Here is a 19,496-nt window from a genome sequence, read left to right on the forward strand (position 1 = left end):
CCTGAAGGCGGCGGAACAGGTGGATAAGGTGGTAAAAAAGGCATATGGGATACTTGCCTTCATTAGCCGAGGCATTGAATATAAGAGCAAGGAGGTTATGATGGAACTGTATAAAACACTGGTTAGGCCACAGCTGGAATACTGTGTGCAGTTCTGGTCGCCACACTACAGGAAGGATGTGATCGCGTTGGAGAGGGTGCAGAGGAGGTTCACCAGGATGTTACCGGGGCTGGAGCGCTTCAGCTATGAAGAGAGACTGGGCAGATTGGGTTTGTTTTCCTTGGAGCAGAGGAGGCTGAGGGGGGACATGATTGAGGTGTACAAAATTATGAGGGGCATAGATAGGATGGATGCTGAGGAGCTTTTTCCCTTAGTAGAGGGGTCAATAACTAGGGGGCATAGATTCAAGGTAAAGGGCGGGAGGTTTAGAGGGGATTTGAGGAAGAACTTTTTCACCCAGAGGGTGGTTGGAGTCTGGAACTCACTGCCTGAAAGGGTTGTGGAGGCAGGAACCCTCACAACATTTAAGAAGCATTTGGATGAGCACTTGAAATGCCATAGCATACAAGGCTACGGACCAAATGCTGGAATATGGGATTAGATCAGACAGGGCTTGATGGCCGGCGTGGACACGATGGGCCGAAGGGCCTCTATCCGTGCTGTATAACTCTATGACTCTATGAAGACTGTGGGATCTCCCTCCAGTCTGTCACAGCTTTCTCCTAATATTGGTCACTTGATCCATGTCCTCACACTTCAGGTCCTTCCTCCTGGTCTATATCACAAGCACTGTGCTGATTTGTAATGGTTGTCATGACACACTAGTGGGCCAGATTGTATGGCAGTACCTCACTATAAGTTTCCTACATTACAACAATGACTACATTTCAAAGCACTTCATTGGCTGTAAAGCGCATTGGGACGACCTGAGCTCATGAAAGATACGACAGAAATCAAAGGCTTTCTTTATAATCCTTTCCGGGCCACTCCAATTTACTTAAGTCAGACATTTTGTTTGTATGATATTCTGAGTGTTCATTTTGCCCCTTGCCATTCATATACATGCATTTTCATTTGATTATTCTGATGCACTTGATTGACTGCCATACTCTGATATCAGCACTGTGAGCTGTGACATAGAATCATTGAATGTTGCAGCACAGAAACGGGCCACTTAACTGTCAGGTCTATGCTGGTGTTTTTCTCTGCATGACCCACCTAGTCTAATCCTACCATCCTGCTTACTGCCCATACTCTTTTCTATTCTTCCTTTTTAAGCAACTATTTAATTTTGGAAAATTATAGCCAGAAGCACTGTTATTTCTTCCCAGCCTCCCTCAGGTTCCTTAGATATAAATCATCAGATCTTGGTGATTTGTCTAACCTATTTTTTTACTTCTTTGCTAGTATTTTTCTTTGACTATTAACGTGTATTAGCTGCTATATACCCGCCTCCTGGTGGTTCTACAATTCCAATATGCACCTTCTTTGTGAAAACTAAGGCAAAGTACTTATGTAGTATCTTGGCCACTCCCTCGCTCTCCCCAACCGGCCTACATCCTTCAATTCTGTTCAGCCCTTTTTATTGTCCTTTATGCCTTTTGATAATTTCCTCTCAAAGTCCTTTACAGCCTTTTTAATCTGCTTTTAATCAGTTTCCCTATTTTTTTAATATTTGTCCTGGTTTTCTTTGTTTTTTTAAATTATTTGCCCTGTAAGTATTAACTGCTTTCTTTAGTTTCATATTTGATCTAATCTCCCTATTCAGAATTGGAACTCCAACCTTCAATATTGGAGTACGCTTACATTTAAATTTCACTTTTTGAATCACCTGTTTGAATATTTCCTATTGTCGATCTACAGTTTGACTTACAACAACAACTTTTATTTATATAGCGCCTTTAACGCAGTAAAATATCCCAAGGCGCTTCACAGGAGTGTCATAAGACAAAAATTTGACACCAAGCCACATAAGAAGAAATTAGGGCAGATTACCAAATGCTTGGTGAAAGAGGTAGGTTTTAAGCAGTGTCTTAAAGGAGGAATGGTGTGGCGATGCCGGAGTTGGACTGGGGTGGACAAATGTAAGAAGTCACACAACACCAGGTTATAGTCCAACAGTTTTATTTGAAATCACAAGCTTTCGGAGCGCTGCTCCTTCGTCAGGTGAAGTGGAGAGATGCATAAAGACACAGCTTATATAGTCAGAGAATAATGCCAGATGATTACAGGTAATCTTTCTAACTGCCATTTGTCGCACCTCGGCAGAGAGATAACCAACGCTATACACCAGATACATTGACGACATTTTCTTCCTATGGACCCACGGCGAAGAATCACTGAAAAGACTACACGATAACATCAACAAGTTCCATCCCACCATCAAACTCACCATGGACTACTCCTCAGAATCGGTTTCATTCTTGGACACACGAATCTCCATCAAAGACGGACACCTCAGCACTTCACTCTACCGCAAGCCCACGGACAACCTCAGGATGCTCCACTTCTCCAGCTTCCACCCTAATCACGTTAAAAAAGCCATCCCCTATGGACAAGCCCTGCGAATACACAGGATCTGCTCAGACGAGGAGGAACGCGATGGACACCTACAGACGCCCTCGTAAGAACGGGATATGATGCTCGACTCGTCGATCGACAGTTCCGACGGGCCACAGCAAAAAATCGCATAGACCTCCTCAGAAGACAAACATGGGACACAACCAACAGAGTACCCTTCGTCGTCCAGTACTTCCCCGGAGCGGAGAAACTACGCCATGTTCTTCGCAGCCTTCAACATGTCATCGATGACAATGAACACCTCGCTAAGGCCATCCCCACGCCTCCACTACTTGCCTTCAAACAGCCGCCTAACCTCAAACAGACCATCGTTCGCAGCAAATTACCCAGCTTTCAGGAGAACAGCGACCACGATACCACACAACCCTGCCACGGCAACCTCTGCAAGACATGCCAGATCATCAACACAGATACCATCATCACACGTGAGGACACCACCCACCAGGTACATGGTACATACTCATGTGACTCGGCCAACGTTGTCTACCTCATACGTTGCAGGAAAGGATGCCCCGGAGCATGGAACATCGGCGAGACCATGCAGACACTGCGACAACGGATGAACGGACACCGCGCAACAATCGCCAGGCAGGAGTGTTCCCTCCCAGTTGGGGAACACTTCAGCAGTCAAGGACATTCAGCCTCCGATCTTCGGGTAAGCATTCTCCAAGGCGGCCTTCGAGACACACGACAACGCAAAATCGTCGAGCAGAAACTGATAGCCAAGTTCCGCACTCATGAGAATGGCCTCAACCGCGATCTTGGGTTCATGTCACGCTACATGTAACCCCACCTGATGTAGGGTCGCCCAGACTCGAGTCGTCGTTGGCTAGAGAGTCTACACAGATGCGGCCGGACCTGCTGTGATTTCCAGCAAAAAAAATGTTTTCGGTCTGTTTTTTGTTTTTCATACAGACCCCAGCATCTGCAACATTTGACCCCTTGTGACCCCACCTCATTGTTCTTTGATGTAATGTTTTCCTGACTAACCTGTTTGGACACCATTCACACCTTTGATTGCTGTGATTATCTCTCTGCCGAGGTGTGATAAATGGCAGTTAGAAAGATTACCTGTAATCATCTGGCATTATTCTCTGACTATATAATCTGTGTCTATAGGCATCTCTCCACTTCACCTGACAAAGGAGCAGCGCTCCGAAAGCTTGTGATTTCAAATAAAACTGTTGGACTATAACCTGGTGTTGTGTGACTTCTTACATTTAAAGGAGGAAAGAGAGGTAGAGAGGCAGAGAGGCTTAGGGAGGGAATTCCAGCACTTAGGGCCTAGGCAGCTGAAGGCACAGCCACTGATGGTTGAGCGATTATAATCAGGGATGCTCAAGAGGCCAGAATTAGAGGAGTGCAGATATCTCTGGGGGTTGTGGGGCTGAAGGAGATTAAAGAGATAGGAAGGGGCGAGGCCATGGAGGGATTTGAAAACAAGGATGAGAATTTTGAAATTGAGGCGTTGCTTAACTGGGAGCCAGTGGAGGTCAGCGAGCACAGGGGTGATGGGTGAATGGGACTTGGTGCGAGTTAGGACACGGGTAGCTGAGTTTTGGATGACCTCACGTTTACGTAGGGTAGAATGTGGGAGGCCATCCAGGAGTGCATTGGAATAGTCAAGTCTAGAGGTAACAAAGGTATGGATGAGGGTTTCAGCAGCAGATGAGCTGAGGCAGGGGCGGAGATGGGCAATGTTACGGAGGTGGAAACAGACGGTCTTAGTTATGCCGTGGATATGTGGTCGGAAGCTCATTTCATGGTCAAATATGACACCAAGGTTGCGAACAGTCTGGTTCAGACTCAGACAAATGCTAGGGAGAGGGATGGAGTCAGTGGCTAGGGAATAGAGTTTGTGGCGGGGAGTGAAGACAATGGCTTTGGTCTTCCCAATATTTAATTGGAGAACATTTCTGCTTATCCAGTACTGGATGTCGGACAAGCAGTCTGACAATTTAGAGACCATGGAGGTGTCGAGAGAAGTGGTGGTGAGGTAGAGCTGGGTGTCGTCAGCGTACATGTGGAAACTGATGCTGTGTTTTCGGATGATATCGCCAAGGGGCAGCATGTAGATGAGAAATAGGAGGGGACCAAGGATAGATACTTGGAGGATCCCATCTTACCTATTTTTTCTTCCATTTGATCGAGGTAAAGCCCCTTTTATCTCAGTATCATTTGCTTTTTTCCACTCGGGTACCCTTGTCCTCAACTATTCTGTTTCCATTTTTACTCTTACACTGAACCTAATTACATTGTGATCACTGGTTCCCAAATGTTTCCCTACTTTCAGATCACCTACTTGCTCCCTTTCATTAGCCAGAACCAGGTCAAATAGTACTTCTTTCCTGTTGGGGCAGCACTATATTGACTAAAAAAAACATTCCAGACACACTGCAAAAAAAAAAAATTCTCATTGCAAACATTTCCTCCAGCTCAGTCTATTTTTAGATAATTAAATTCTACAATTTTGACTGTTGCTATTACTAGCTTATCTAGAAATGTCATCTTCTGTTGTGTTTCTACTATTTGATGGGCTAAAAATTTGGTCCCAGTAAGCTTGCTATTCCTCGGCTTAATTCAAAGGAATCCTGTTTGGGCCAATTCTCTATTTAAATCCTTATGCTCTTGCTTTATGATATTGTCTCTAATTTATACCGTTACTCCTCCTCCCTTTCTTTCTTCCAGCATGAAAGGCCCAATGTGCCTGTGCCCATGTTTCGGTTACTGCTGCTATTATCATTTTCAATTTTAATCAATGATTCTAGTTTGCCAGTTTTGTTTTTAATATTCTGTGTATTAATGTCTAAATACATTTTGTTTTGGATTCTCTTGGTTTGGCAAATTTTCCTTTTCTTGCCTTCCCAGATCCTGATCTTTGCTTTTTTTATCGTCTTGTCCTGTTAAACTTCTTTCAATCTTTCTGCCTCCTATTCCCTATACACCCAAAGCGTACTTTCCCTTCCAAGCTGTGTATTTTACTTCCTTGCTTTTCCCTCCTGCCATATTAGTTTAATCTTTCCCCACACTTCATTCAACCTCCCAATGGGGTTATTGAGCGAACCCCAGGAATGTTGGAGCCAGTGAATCTAACCATAAACAATGCTGTGGATTACACCAATTTAAAGCAAGCACCGTCCACAGTCCCTCCCTCTGTTTTTACTGCTTTACTGCACTTTGTAAAATAGAGAGTAGAAACTCACACAATTAGATAGCACACTATTGCAAAATGCCTTGCACTTACCAGTTGTGGTCCTATAGCTTCAGGCCAAACATCCCTTCAGTGCTTCACTTCTTCCCTTTAGGTCTCATACCTTTCTCCTTTACTAAAATTTTTTAAAAGGGAGCTTTTTTATTAGTGGGCGGTGGGGGAAGAGTGGGAAAACCAATCCAGAAATGGATTGTTGGAGCTTCAGTGAAAAGGTCACTTACCAATCATCAACTTCTAATCCACTCTTAACTCCTGTTAACTCCCTTTTAACTCCTGGATAACATATTTAACAAACTTCATAAATCTGTGTAATGGACCTACATCACCATATAAAAAAGAGAATTTACCCCAATCTATGAAAATATAGGAATATTTTGAAAGCTGGAATGGTTGTTCATTATCCAAAGGGTTCAAATGAAATCCTTGTTCAATTTGAGCAAAAGTATTTGAATAAATCTTGTACTTTGCATACATAAGAATTCTTAGGAGTAAAAAAACAACCCATTAGACCCAACAAGCTCCTCTTTCTGATAGATTGATCCCATCTACTCTCCTCAGCACATCCCCACATCTATTGTCTTTCCAAAACCATATCCAACTGCCTGCTTAACCAACTTATACAGTTTGCTTAAATAATTTTCCTGCTAATTAGTCCACTATATTACTCTTCTCATGGGAACTCTACCCAATTGTCATGACTCTATTCTACCTCAACTCCCTAATTTTATATTTTTTATTCCAGAAAGGAGAAATTAAATTTTAGAAAAAGAACTCACCACTCAAATATAGACTAAGACAATGCCAAAGATAAGTGGTTTTAATTATAAGAGACCATACAAACTGGGGTTCTTTTCATTAGAACAAAGAAGGTTAAGAGGAAATCTGATATTGCTGCTCAAATTATGAAGGTCTTTGATAAGGTTATTTTCAATGGTTGGTGAGTTGGTAACTAGAGGGCATAAATTTAAGATCATCATCAAAAAAATAAAGGGAAAAGTTAGTACAACTTTTTTTTACATAGGCTTTTATGTCATGATAACAATGAAAAGGAGCAGTGGAACTGGTGCAGAACATTGTTAGGACACGATACCAACTAAAAACAGCAGTGGAGTTGGTAAAGGCAGCTCAGAAATTACAGACTGAGGACAAGATATGTAAGTGGGCAAAACAATGGCAGAAGAAGTTTAATACAGACAATTTTAAAGTGAGACATATAAGAAGAAAACATAGATGACAGAGTGTATCAGGACAGGTTAAATGGCCTGGCATGAACATAGAGCAAGATGGGTGAGTTAGTAAAGGGAATCCATTAACCAAACTCAACTAGACATGTACACATAACTGCTTTTTCCTGACACAATGTAGATAGGAAACACACTCTTGAGCCAACCAGTTAGAAAAGGAAGATAAGACTAAGAAAGCAGAAGTGGAAGCAGACATGACAATCTATGGTTAAGCACAATGTAAACTAAATTTAAAATGAACAATGGAGAGACTCAATTAAGTTAATAAAACATGATTGTAATAAACTAACAACAACAACTCACATTTATATAATGCCTTTAACGTAGTAAAACATCCCAAGGTGCTTCACAGGAGTGATTATCGACCTAAGGAGAATGGAAAATTATTAAGAGAATAGGGATGAGCTCAGCCTAACAATGTAAGGAACGTATCCTTGAGAAGTACAGATATGAATTGGGGCTCTTAGTTCCCATGGTTTCACACCAAAACCAATCATGTGACATCTACTAAGTCAGTATGAGTGACAACTGCAGACAAATAAACTGTACAGCTAGGTGTGTTTCAAGAAATGTATCAATATGTAAAACCCTCTGTCAGGTGAACTCAGCGTTAGGAACAACCTCGACTGGTGATGCTCCTAGCCTTCAATGAGTCTCTGCTGAGTGTATAGACATATCGCTTGCTTGTATTAATCATTTGCACTGTCCAAAACAATCTGTCAAATTGATCTGACTCATGGGTCTCGAGCCTTTATTCACGGAGATGACTCCGACTATGACAGATGTACTCCATGATTGGTGTTAAAATAGCTAAGGATGAAGCTCAAAGAGACCTAGGAATTCTAGTAGATTCAACGCTAAACATATTGAACCGCTGTAGAGCAGAAATCAATAAATTCAATGGGATGTTGAACTACATAGCCAATGTAAGTCAAAGCAGCTTATGATCAAACTTTACAGTACTCGGAGCACACTTTTAATAATGCATCCAGTTCTGGTCACCAAGAAACAAGAGAGACATTCAAGCACTAGAGGCAATGCAGAGAAAAGCCATGAGGCTAATCCTGAGTGTCTGTGGTCTGAGTTATGAGGAAAGACTGGAGAAATGGGCTTTTCAGACTGGAATCGGAGTGATAATCTTATCAAGGTATACAAGATTTTTAAGGGTATAGAAAAAGTTAATCCATAATATTACTTTAAATTAAACTGTGGAAATAGAACGAGAGGACATAGGTTCAAACTAATAAAGGTAATTTTAGGACTGATATAGGGAAATTCTTCTTCACACAAAGAGTGATGAGCCTGTGGAATGGGCTCCAAGATAAAGTAGTGGAGGCAAATACCCTGGAATCGTTTAAGAAACAATTGGATGTTACAAGGGAAGATAATAGGATCTCTCTGGATGGGCCAAATGACCTTCCTTATGATAATTATCATTTACTCTTGTGACATGGAAATCCCGACCAGAAACAGTGATGGAAGCAGAATTCATAATTGCTTTTAAAAGGGAAGTGGATAAATATTTGAAAATAATTAAAAGACTGGGACTAAGTGGGTTAGCTCTTTTGAGAGTTTGCACAGGCACAATGGGTTTCTTCTCTTCTGTAATATTTTATGATTAGTGAGTTTAAACAGTTAAATCTGGGAATGAAAGCTGCTTGGCGTAACGTTCAGTGAAAAAACACAGAATGACTGTCAGCAAGTAGGATTGTATTAACTGATGCTAGGGGTTACATTTGGACTTCCAGCAATTTTATGCAATTTAGATATAATGTATTGAATTTTATCTGGCTGAACATTTGACCCGAGGGAAGATATGGTTCAAAAGTTCATCAGTCTTGGGTCAATAACCTCCTCCTCTAAAATCAAAAATACTTATTACATTGCAAACAGTAATTATGTTCTTTGACCAAAAGGCAAGATACAACTTGTTGCACCCATGTATATATAATAATAATGTACATGTACTTCTTTTTTGAAAGTCTATGAAAGCGATTGTGATTTTTACTGGCAAGTATGCCTTGTACTGCAAGGTAAATGATTTATAAATCTTTATGAGCTAGAGTAGGTGATCAGATTTCAGGTGTACACGATAAAGTGACCTAGCAGTGTAGAATGACCTAGTACTAAACAAGACTTCAATGCACAAAATGTTTCTGAAAAATTCATGGAAATTGTTTTTATTTCAAAGAAAATCACAGTGGATTTTCTGCTTTTATTAATTAGCATCTGTGAATTCAAATGTCTAAAATATATATTAACATCCAATGAACAATGATTAATACAAAAGTAACCCAGATAGATTCTCCTTTCCGCCTCCTGATTGCAAGGTTTAGGAGCATGTTCGGGATATACCAGATGCCTGAAAATTCTTAATATCTGTATTTCACATGCATTTTGAATATGGTAAATCACATCACTGAGACTGGGTAAAATGATTGTTAGCAGTTCTGGTTCTGTGCTGCAAGGCAGACAAAATTGAACTTTTAAAATTGAGATGTAAAGTAAGTTATGATATCAGCTGTTGCATTTTTACCAGGTGTTATGCGTTGTTCCCACCAGCAATGTAGGTGGACAACTGATGTAGAAACTGGCAGGAAATAGAACAGGCCTTTAGTGATGATTTAGTAATTAATTTGCAAACCACCCATTGCAGAGCAGAGAGCTACTTTACTGTAAAGATGACTGAATCTAATAATTTTTAGGGTGATTAAGTTCAGTTACAGTTTTTTTTTGCAGTACCAGAAATTAAATGTCAGTTGAATAAATAGTAAATTAATCTAGTCATCTTGAATAGTCCTTGTATGCACAAAATAATTGATTGCAATTGTCATACAGCTGTTTAATAGGAAGAGTTGAATAAAGGTTGTTTGCCATGTGGTTTTTCTCTGCAAAGATGCTTCTATTATCTGAGATATTCTTAGGATTCTGTGGAAGGTATAATAATGACAAATAATAGCTTGATGTGCTGGTGTACTGAGTTACTCACCATGGAGCACTAGTACATGCTCTTAATTCTCCCCATGCAATGAGGGATCTAAGCCAACCTACTGATAGGAAAAACACTTCCTAAGAGAGGAAATCATAAATTGAGTCAAGATGTCTACTTTGCCTTACAGAATTGCTGTTGATGGCAACAGTGCTTTCAAAAGCAACCTTGAGGTGTAAATTACCTGACACCAGTACTATCAGAGGCGCTTAGGGCTTGATTTTTATTTCCGATGCGGGTTGGAGTCGGGTTGCGCGGTGGGCAGGTTCTGGAGCCGCTTCCGGCGGGATCAACTGCTGATGTCCGATTTTGATTTAATCAGCTTGTTGATTTCATTGGGGCGCGCTGGCCGGTCCAATGAGTGCGATCGGGTCGGCGGGCCGCCTCTGATGACGTCATCATAGCAGCTGGTTTTAAAGCTGCCATTCAGCCTAAGCCTTTCTCTTCTGCATTCTGATACTCAGTGAGATTGCTCCATCCACAATGACTTCTTCCAGAGGCAAGGCAGCTCCTCTATTTAATGATGAGTCCCTCCATGCTCTTGTGGATGCTGTAAGAGGGCGCAGGGGGATTCTCTTCCCTCCTGATGGCCGTAGGAAGCCTCCTCAGCAGACCAAGGCAGCCTGGCTGCGCATTGCTGAGGAGGTGAATGAAAAGTTCAGTTGTTCACGCTCCTGGATCCAGTGCCGAAAAAGGTTTAATGATCTTGTGCGAACATCAAAAGTGAGTATCCCATCTCATTTGCCTTCAATCTGCTTCCCTTCTCATCACCAGCACTCTGCTTTGTAAGCCTGCTCCCCCACATACCACCTTACCCTTACTTCCCTTGCACCTTTACCTATCCATCTCTGTCTCTGTACTGAATCACTTCAGCATCCTGCCTATGCACCCCTTAGACTCGCTCTCCCTGTCATGCAGTGACAATAACTAACAACGCACAGGGAGCTCGCTTCCTCTTGGCAACTTACCCCATCTTGGTCTCCCTCAAAGCTTCTATGGTAGGGATTCTTCACACTCACTCCATCACTGTGGTTGAAACTCCACTTGTGTCCCTCCTTGCAGGAAAAGATAGCCCACAATAAGAGGGAGAGAGCACTGACTGGAGGAGGAACAACTACCCTAGCAACATTGACAAGTGCTGAGGAGTCTGCATACGAAATTGTTGGAGGTGGCGAGGACCTGGAAGTGGGCGATGGAGAGACGGGCACACTAGAGGAAGCTGGTGACATAATAGTGTTTCATTCCTCTCATTGACATTTAGTGATTGACTGCAATGGCATATGATGTTCATAGAGAATCGTGTTGTATCATCTGCTCAAAAGGATGTGTCTGCTACATCAATATCAGATGTCTAAATCATGCCTTTACTCTCCCACAGGATCATCGAGCGCCCCCCTCCCCACGGTCCAGGACGAAGAGCCGGACATCTCCTCAGAGGAACCTGAAGCCTCTGAGGGAGCAGCGTCACCAAGACTCAGTGCACCCAGCACCAGCGCAGCAATGCACACCTCAGTGGGACCATCACGAGTTAGAGTAGTGTTGCCACCTGGTCTATCACAGCACACAAGTGAGCATCAGCAGATGGTGGAGACAGCAACAGCAGTGGAGAGTCCTTGGCGGAGGTCACAGGACTTTCCTAGCTCTGCTGAGCTGCATGCAGATGCTATACCTCGGGAAATACAGGAACAAGTGCAGGAGTCTCTGGAAGGGTTTGCCTCCAGGGTTATTGCGAGTGTGGATAGAATGGAGGAGTCCATCTCTAACATCAGCACTGCCGTGGTGGAGGCAATGGCGCATGAACGCACCACCATGGATATAGTGCTGGGTTTGAACTGGGATTATTGAATTTACTGCTGGGTTTGAGCTGGGATTATTGAATTGACTACTGAGTTTGAGCTGGAATTACTGAATTTACTGCTGTGTTTGAGCTGGGTTTATTGAATTTTCTGCTGGGGTTGAGCTGGGATTATTGAATTTACTACTGAGTTTGAGCTGGAATTACTGAATTTACTGCTGTGTTTGAGCTGGGTTTATTGAATTTTCTGCTGGGTTTGAGCTGGGATTATTGAATTTACTGCTGGGTTTGAGCTGGGGTTATTGAATTTTCTGCTGGGTTTGAACTGGGATTATTGAATTTACTGTGGGTTTGAGCTGGGATTATTGAATTTACTGCTGGGTTTAAGCTGGGGAGAGATCGGGCCTTGGACTGAGGTGCGATTGGTGGTCAGGGGGAAGCGGCAACGATGGGTGGGGTGGGGATAAGCACCTTTTTTTGACATGTGGTTGGGAGGTACTCTCCTGCTCTTCCTGGCTCAACTTGCAGGTAAGTATGGGGGCTTCCTGCCTGTTAGCGCCACATTGTGCTGAGCGAGTTCAGCACATGGCAAGTGAGGCGGTTAGGGCATTCCAAAATTGGAAACGGGTCCTGCAAGACGCGGAGGACTCTAATTTACATACATTATTCTATAATTAAAATGTTCCTGATGTGCTCCTGCCGCCAGCGCTTCTACCTTTCCTAATATGGCGCACTTCTGACCGTGTGTGCGCTTCCTGCCCACCGTATTGGTGTCTTAGGAGTTAGGAGGCCTTTTAGCGCCTGAAATACAGGTCCTGTGTGGCTGAATTTCTAGGCCATAGTTTTTTAACTGTTCAAGAGGTGTGGCCTGCTTCATGTTTGAAATTGTTTAAAGTAAGAATTTCTGTGAAATTTATTGTAGACTCAATGATAGCTGTGATATTGGAAAACGCTGATTTGTCCCTTTTGCAGGTTGATCTATCCTTTTAGTGTTATCTCCATTGACAGTTCAAAGTTTGTTCAAGGCCTTCTATTTGATTAAATGTATCATCAGCTCTTTAGCAGAAAAAGCTTTAGGGGGAAAAATTCAGTTGTTGTGCCACCCGTTAGCGCCTTAAGAGGGCACTAATGGGGCGCAAAGCAACTAGCGCCCGGGCACGGTGATGTTTGCGCCGCTCGTGAAATTAACTAGACATTTTGCGGCGGCGCTAAACACTACCGCCACGATCTCCTGCACCGGCAGATTGTGACGTCAGTCGAGTGCGCAACGCCCCGTTAGCGCCCCGGACCGGATATTGAGTGGCGCCCCCTGCCTTACCGCCTGCCGCTAGCAACGACAGGTTGAGGGGAGCGTTATGCTGTCAGAAAGGGACTAGGGGAGCGGTATTTAAAGGCGACCGCTTCCTGCCTTTTTTTGTCGGTGACATTTTTGCACCACGCACTCAGAGAGAGAGAGAGAGAGACTTCTGGGGAGATCCAACGCTGTGTGAAGGAGATTTGAGTACTGAGCAGCACTTTGCAAGTTTATTTTGATTTGCCCTTCCTTGCTTCACCAGCGCTGTGAGGTAGCACCTCGCTCCTCGGCCTTTGCGCTTTAAGACAGGTGTGAAGCGCCTGATTTAGCGCTTCAATCACCTCCAGGGGCGATAAAAGCCAAGTTTGCTGTTGGAGGCGATAATTAGCGCCAGGCGCTAAACTTTGCGCACGGCTGATAAGGGCGCCCCAAACAGGGCGATGCTGAATTTTTCCCCCTTAGTATTTTTGAAAGTTATTCTCTACTATGTGGTGGAAATGCCACACCATTGTGTGCTCATGTGTAAATTTGGCTTTGACTTCAATTTCTTGATCTCTAACTGTTTCCAAGTTGTGTACAAATAATTCCTTTAGAAATAATGGAGTTTTTCCCAGATTTTCTTTAAAGTGACAGATTTTATTCCGCATATCCTTGTTACTTAAAAAAATCTCTAAAATAATTTGCGTTGTTCATCATAAAAGTTAAACTGCAGAGAAACTGAGCTTTCATTATCAGAAATAAAGGAGTCCTAAGTTTTGTATTGTGTCAGGAGACTCCTTACACTAACGTAATGATCCTGTGATCACAGGAATTGAAAACAAAATTTGAAAAGAGCTGATTATGTGTCAATTCCTCTTTGGTCTCGTCTCGAGTATAATTCCTCTTTGGTCTCGTTTGTGGCTCCCAGCGTTGGGGCGTACGCACTGATGACCATAGTGCACTGGTTCCGGGCTAGGGTGAGCCGAAGAATCATGAGGCGTTCGTTTATACCGCTAGGAGAGTCTCTGAGACGCCCAACTAGTTCATTTTTTATGGCGAAGCCTACCCCATGGAGGCAGTGTACTTCTTCAGGTTCAGGTGAAGCCACCACCTTGCTCCTTGAACTGGCCTTCCCCTGCCCGCTGGGTCTCACTTAGGGCGGCGATGTCAATGTCGAAACATCTGAGCTCCCGGGCAACGATAGCAGTACGGCGTTCCGATCTGTCACTGTTGGGGTTGTCCATGAGGGTCCTGACATTCCAGGTCCCGAACTTCATTTTAGAGGGTGGAAGATGCCTGTGCGTGAATTCTTTTAACGTGGGGTGGCTGTTGCCCACCAGCTACCACAGGGGCTTGACAGAGCAAGGTCTTGGTCCAATGCAAGGGTATTCAAGACGAGTGGAGACCAGGCTCTGCTACAACGGCCTAGCACACACATGGCCCCTTGTCATAACCAACACCTTGTTCCGTCAGAGAGACAAGTACAAGGCTTCATGGCAGCACCCTCGCTCCAAGCACTGGAATCTGCTGGACTACATCATCGTCCGAGCGAGGGACCGCAAGGATGTCCGCATCACCCGCACCATGACAAGAGCTGACGACTCCTGGACAGACAACCGCCTAATCCGCTCTGTCATCTCCATCAATGTAGCCCCAAAACAGCGGCGGCAACAGAAACAATGCCGCAGGAAAATCAATGCTGGAGCACTCAAAGACCCCGCTAAGAAAGCCCTATTCAGCTTACGCCTCACAAACAACCTGGCAACTCCCAGTGATGCAGAGACACAGAGTGTCCACAGCGCCTGGTCTGCACTCAAGGCCTCCATAATCAGCACCTGTGAAGAGACGCTCGGTCACTCGACCAGGAAACACCAAGACTGGTTCGACGGGAATGACCAGGAAATCCAGGAGCTAATAAGCCACAAGTGCAAGGCATTCCTGATCTGGAAACAGCAACACAATTCGAGAGCAAGAAAGCAGCTCTACAGACGCCTGAAGGCCGAGGTCCAACAAAAAACTCGCGACCTAAAGAACAGATGGTGGGTGGAGAAAGTGCAGGAGATCCAGCAGCTAGCCGACAACCACGACGTGCGTGGATTCTTTAGCGCTGTTAGGACCATCTACGGCCCAAGCACCCAAGGTCCTACCCCACTGCGGGCTAAGAACAGAGAGGTATTCATCAAGGACAGAGAGGCAGTCAGTGCCTGCTGGAAGGAGCACTTCGAAGATCTCCTTAACCGAGACTCTGTCTTCAACGCGAGTGTCCTCAACTCCATCCGCAGCATGCTACCCGCCACCATCTCAGCACAACCCCAGCCCGGCATGAGGTTGAAAAGGCCATCCGACAACTGAAGAACAACAAGGCCTCAGGAGCAGATGGAATCCCTGCCAAGGCACTAAAGCATGGCGGAGAAGCACTACTGGCGCGAATTCACGAACTCATTTCTCTTATCTGGAAGGAGGAGAGCATGCCAGGGGATCTCAGGGATGCCGTAATTGTGACCATCTTCAAGAAAGGCGACAAGTCCGATTGCGGTAATTACAGAGGAGTTTGCCTGCTGTCTGCCACAGGGAAAGACATTGCAAGAATCCTCCTCAATCGCCTTCTCCCAGTGGCCGAAGAGCTCCTTCCAGAATCGCAATGCGGATCCCACCCACTAAGGGGCACAATTACAAGAGAAATGCAGGGAACAGCACCAACCGCTATACATGGCCTTCTTTGATCTCACAAAGGCCTTTGACACTGTCAACCATGAGGGATTATGGCGTGTCCTCCTCAAATTCGGCTGCCTTCAAAAGTTGGCCACCATCCTCCGCCTGCTTCATGACAACATGCAAGCTGTGATCCTGACCAATGGTTCCACCACAGACCCAATTCACGTATGGACCGGGGTCAAGCAAGGCTGTGTCATCACGCCAACGCTCTTCTCGATCTTCCTTGCTGCAATGCCCCATCTCACCCTCAATAAGCTCCCTGCTGGAGTGGAGCTAATTTACAGAACAAATGGGAAACTGTTCAACCTCTGTCACCTCCACCCCAGACCCAAGGTCGTCCCATCCTCTGTCATCGAATTACAGTATGCAGACGATGCTTGCGTCTGCGCTCACTTGGAGATCGAACTCCAAACCATCGTCAACACCTTCACCGAAGCGTACGAGAGCATGGGCCTTACACTAAACATCCGTAAGACAAAGGTCCTCTACCAACCTGCCCCTGCCACACAGTACTGCCCCCCGATTATCAAAATCCACGACAAGGCCTTGGACAACATGGGCCACTTTCCATGCCTCGGGAGCCTACTGTCAACAAGGGCAGACGTCGACGATGAAGTCCAACACTGCCTTCAGTGTGCCAGTGTAGCCTTCGGTCGCCTGAGGAAGAGAGTGTTTGAAGACCAGGACCTCAAACCCGGCACTAAGCTCATGGTCTACACAGCAGTAGTGATACCCGCCCTCCTGTATGCTTCAGAGACATGGACCATGTACAGTAGGCATCTCAAAGCACTGGAGAGGTACCACCAATGCTGCCTCCGCAAGATCTTGCAAATCCATTGGCAGGATAGGCGCACCAACGTCAGTGTTCTTGCTCAGGCCAACATCCCCAGCATCGAAGCTTTGACCACACTCAATCAGCTCCAATGGACGGGTCACATCGTCCGCATGCCCGATACGAGACTCCCAAAACAAGCATTCTACTCAGAGCTCTGACACAGCAAGAGAGCCCCAGGTGGGCAGAGGAAACGCTTCAAGGACACCCTCAAAGCCTCCTTGAAAAAGTGCAACATCCCCACTGACCCCTGGGGATCCCTGGCCCAAGACCACACAAAGTGGAGGAGAAGCATCTGGGAAGGCACCGAACACCTTGAGTCTCTTCGCCGGGAGCAAGCGGAAGCCAAGTGCAAGCAGCACAAGGAGCGCACATCAACCCAAGCACCCCACCCACCCGCCCCTTCAACCACCGTCTACCCCACCTGTGACAGAGACTGTAGGTCCCGCATTGGACTCATCAGTCATCTGAGAACTCATTTTTAATGTGAAAGCAAGTCATCCTTGGTTCCAAGGGACTGCTGCCTGCCTAAGAGATGTGTCAATAGAACAATGTCAAAAACCAGTTTTCATGACAAAACAAGAACACGTATTTATTTCTACTTAAGAAATTCCCTGTGAAATCTTTCTGGAATAATATATGCTTCTCATGAAAATGTAATTTTTCTTTAGGTTAACGCTACCGAATATCATAAATAGGATACACGATAAGATGAAATTACATCCCAATGGCAGAATGGGACCACAGGAGCTTTGGAGCCTCTGGCCCTCAATTGCCGTGTGGTTTTGCCGAGCCACCATAGTATTGGTGGAAGATTGTTGGAACCCCTGGAGGAATGGTGTAAAGGACTGTTTTTAGCCATCTATGGTGTTTGTCTGTGGTTCACCGATCAGTTCTGATGAAAGGTCATTGACTGAAATGTTGGGGTTAATTTTCAGTGTGCCGTGAGGCGGGCTTTTAGGCATGCGGGGGGCTAAAATCCCGAATTCGGGGGTCCCGACACCATCCCGCCCAAAACCCGCCTCCATGTAAGTTTCAAAGGAGGTGGGTACCCGCCCCGCACTGGGACCCGCCGACCCGAGGTGGGAAGGGATTAGTGCCAATTAACTGCCTGTTAACAGGTAGTTAACAGGCAGTTTTTAGCCTAATCCCTATTTTGAAGGTTGTCGTGTGGGATTCCCGACGGCTCCAAACCATGCCAAGTTAGAGGAGTCGGGCCGTCGGGTTGAAGGACTTGGAGGGGTCGAGATGTCAGTGTTCAGGTGAGTGATGGGTGCATGAGTGCAAAGGTAAGTGTGTTTGGTGTGTCTAAAGTGTGTAAAGAAGTTTAAATTACCTGTACTTACCTTTACAGCCTTCCTTCATCTAGGTTTCGGGAGTCCATCATCTAACCGGCACAGAAAGCAGAACGGCTGTGATCTGTCAAAAGTGACAGCCTGCAGCTTTCAGTGCCGGCGAGTTTTCTAACTGAGTCTGTGTAGAAGGACTCAGGTTAGAAGTAAGACTATCAGTGTTTGACAGCTTCAAACAGCTGTGAAACACTGATATTTCATCTGTCAACACGGATGAAATTTCAGTCTGTGACATCACCTGTTGCCGGGTGGTCCTTAATTGGTCTGCTGAGCCCGCCCAGCGGGCTCAACAAGGTCAATCAAGTGAAAATCGCGTGGATTGGCCGCATCTTGATGGAGGCGGGACTACAACCCGAAAGTTGTAGTCCCGCCTCCTTCCCAACTTCTGAATGAAAATCCAGCCCGTTAATTCGGTTTCACTCTCGACCAATGCTGCCTGACCTGCTGAGTGTTCCCAGCATTTTCTGTATTTTCTCTAGTTTTGGTTTGGTGCCTGCTCCTTTAAGTCCAGTTGTAGTACATAGCAATTAAAAAATAACTGGAATCCAGATGTCTATACTAAGCTTATCTTGATACATTGTTGCAACTTTGGTCAGTTGTAGGCTGGAGAGAGGACTAATTCAAACATAAACAATATTGTGTAATTAATCCACTTTGCATAATACTGACGGTTCTGTGTTAAATTTGAATGACCAGCTATTTAAAATCCAAGAAATCCCAGTAAATCTTACTTGGAATATAAAATGAACGGTTCTGTTAGAATTGGGGAAACAGTTGGAAAATCTCTGAAAGAAAGAATGGCCCTGATATTTACGGGGAGGGTGTGGGGGGGGACCGAAAATGACCGAAGAGCCCACTGAGGCCGGGGGTGCGGAGGTCCTGCCGAAATTGACAGCCTGAGCGGCGGCCGGGGCCAAATACGGGACACCAGCGGCAGGAGGCCGCAGCCGGGGGTAGTCCCCGGCAATCAGGAGGGGGGGAAGATCGGCAATCGGGACTGGGAGGGAGAGAGGCCGCGATGTGGAGGGGGGAGGGAGGTTGGCAATTGGGGAGGGAGAGGCCGAAGGCTTCCTTGAAGGGCCTTGAAGGGCATTCCTGCTGCTCCTGGCCCACAAGGAGTGCTGAGAAAGGCACTTACCTTGTGGAGTCGACAGTTCCCGCCTTTCCTTCACTGCCGGGTATCCTGACCCCTGGGAAACCCGCGCAACAGCAGTGAACTTTAAATCGGGCTCCCAATTGCACTGTGGGAGCCTGATTCAAATATGTTAACGAATTGTCCCGCTACTCCACGATGGGATACTTGGGCACCTCAATATCCGCTGCCATAAAAAAGGTGGCGTGCGCAGCCTGTTGGGAACGTGTTCCCCGTATTTAAGTCTGAACGGCAATAGATTGGGAGAAGGGGAAGTGCAATGAGACCTGGGTGTCCTTGTGCACCAGTCGCTGAAGGTAAGCATGCAGGTGCAGCAGGCGGTTAAGAAGGCAAATGGTTTGTTGGCCTTCAT

General features: G+C 45.3%; 1 long non-coding RNA gene across 2 annotated transcripts in view; it reads right to left on the minus strand.

The window, feature by feature from the left end:
• Nucleotides 1-19,193, minus strand: part of LOC147121176 (uncharacterized) — a 53,446-nt gene extending 34,253 nt beyond the window's left edge. Inside the window, exons 1-3 of one of the 2 annotated variants that reach the window (XR_015077501.1) lie at nucleotides 19,130-19,193; nucleotides 7,339-7,401; nucleotides 6,600-6,740 (exon numbers count right to left, since the gene is read on the minus strand). This is a non-coding gene — a long non-coding RNA (uncharacterized LOC147121176). Of the gene's footprint in view, nucleotides 1-6,599; nucleotides 6,741-7,338; nucleotides 7,402-19,129 lie in introns of those variants that run through there. The other variant, XR_015077502.1, reaches the window with a different exon arrangement.
• Nucleotides 19,194-19,496: the final 303 nt, after the last annotated feature.

The sequence above is a fragment of the Somniosus microcephalus genome, chromosome 3, assembly GCF_052327205.1.
Source record: "Somniosus microcephalus isolate GS21.2 chromosome 3, FLI_Smic_1.0, whole genome shotgun sequence".
In the NCBI taxonomy this organism is placed as follows: domain Eukaryota; kingdom Metazoa; phylum Chordata; class Chondrichthyes; order Squaliformes; family Somniosidae; genus Somniosus; species Somniosus microcephalus.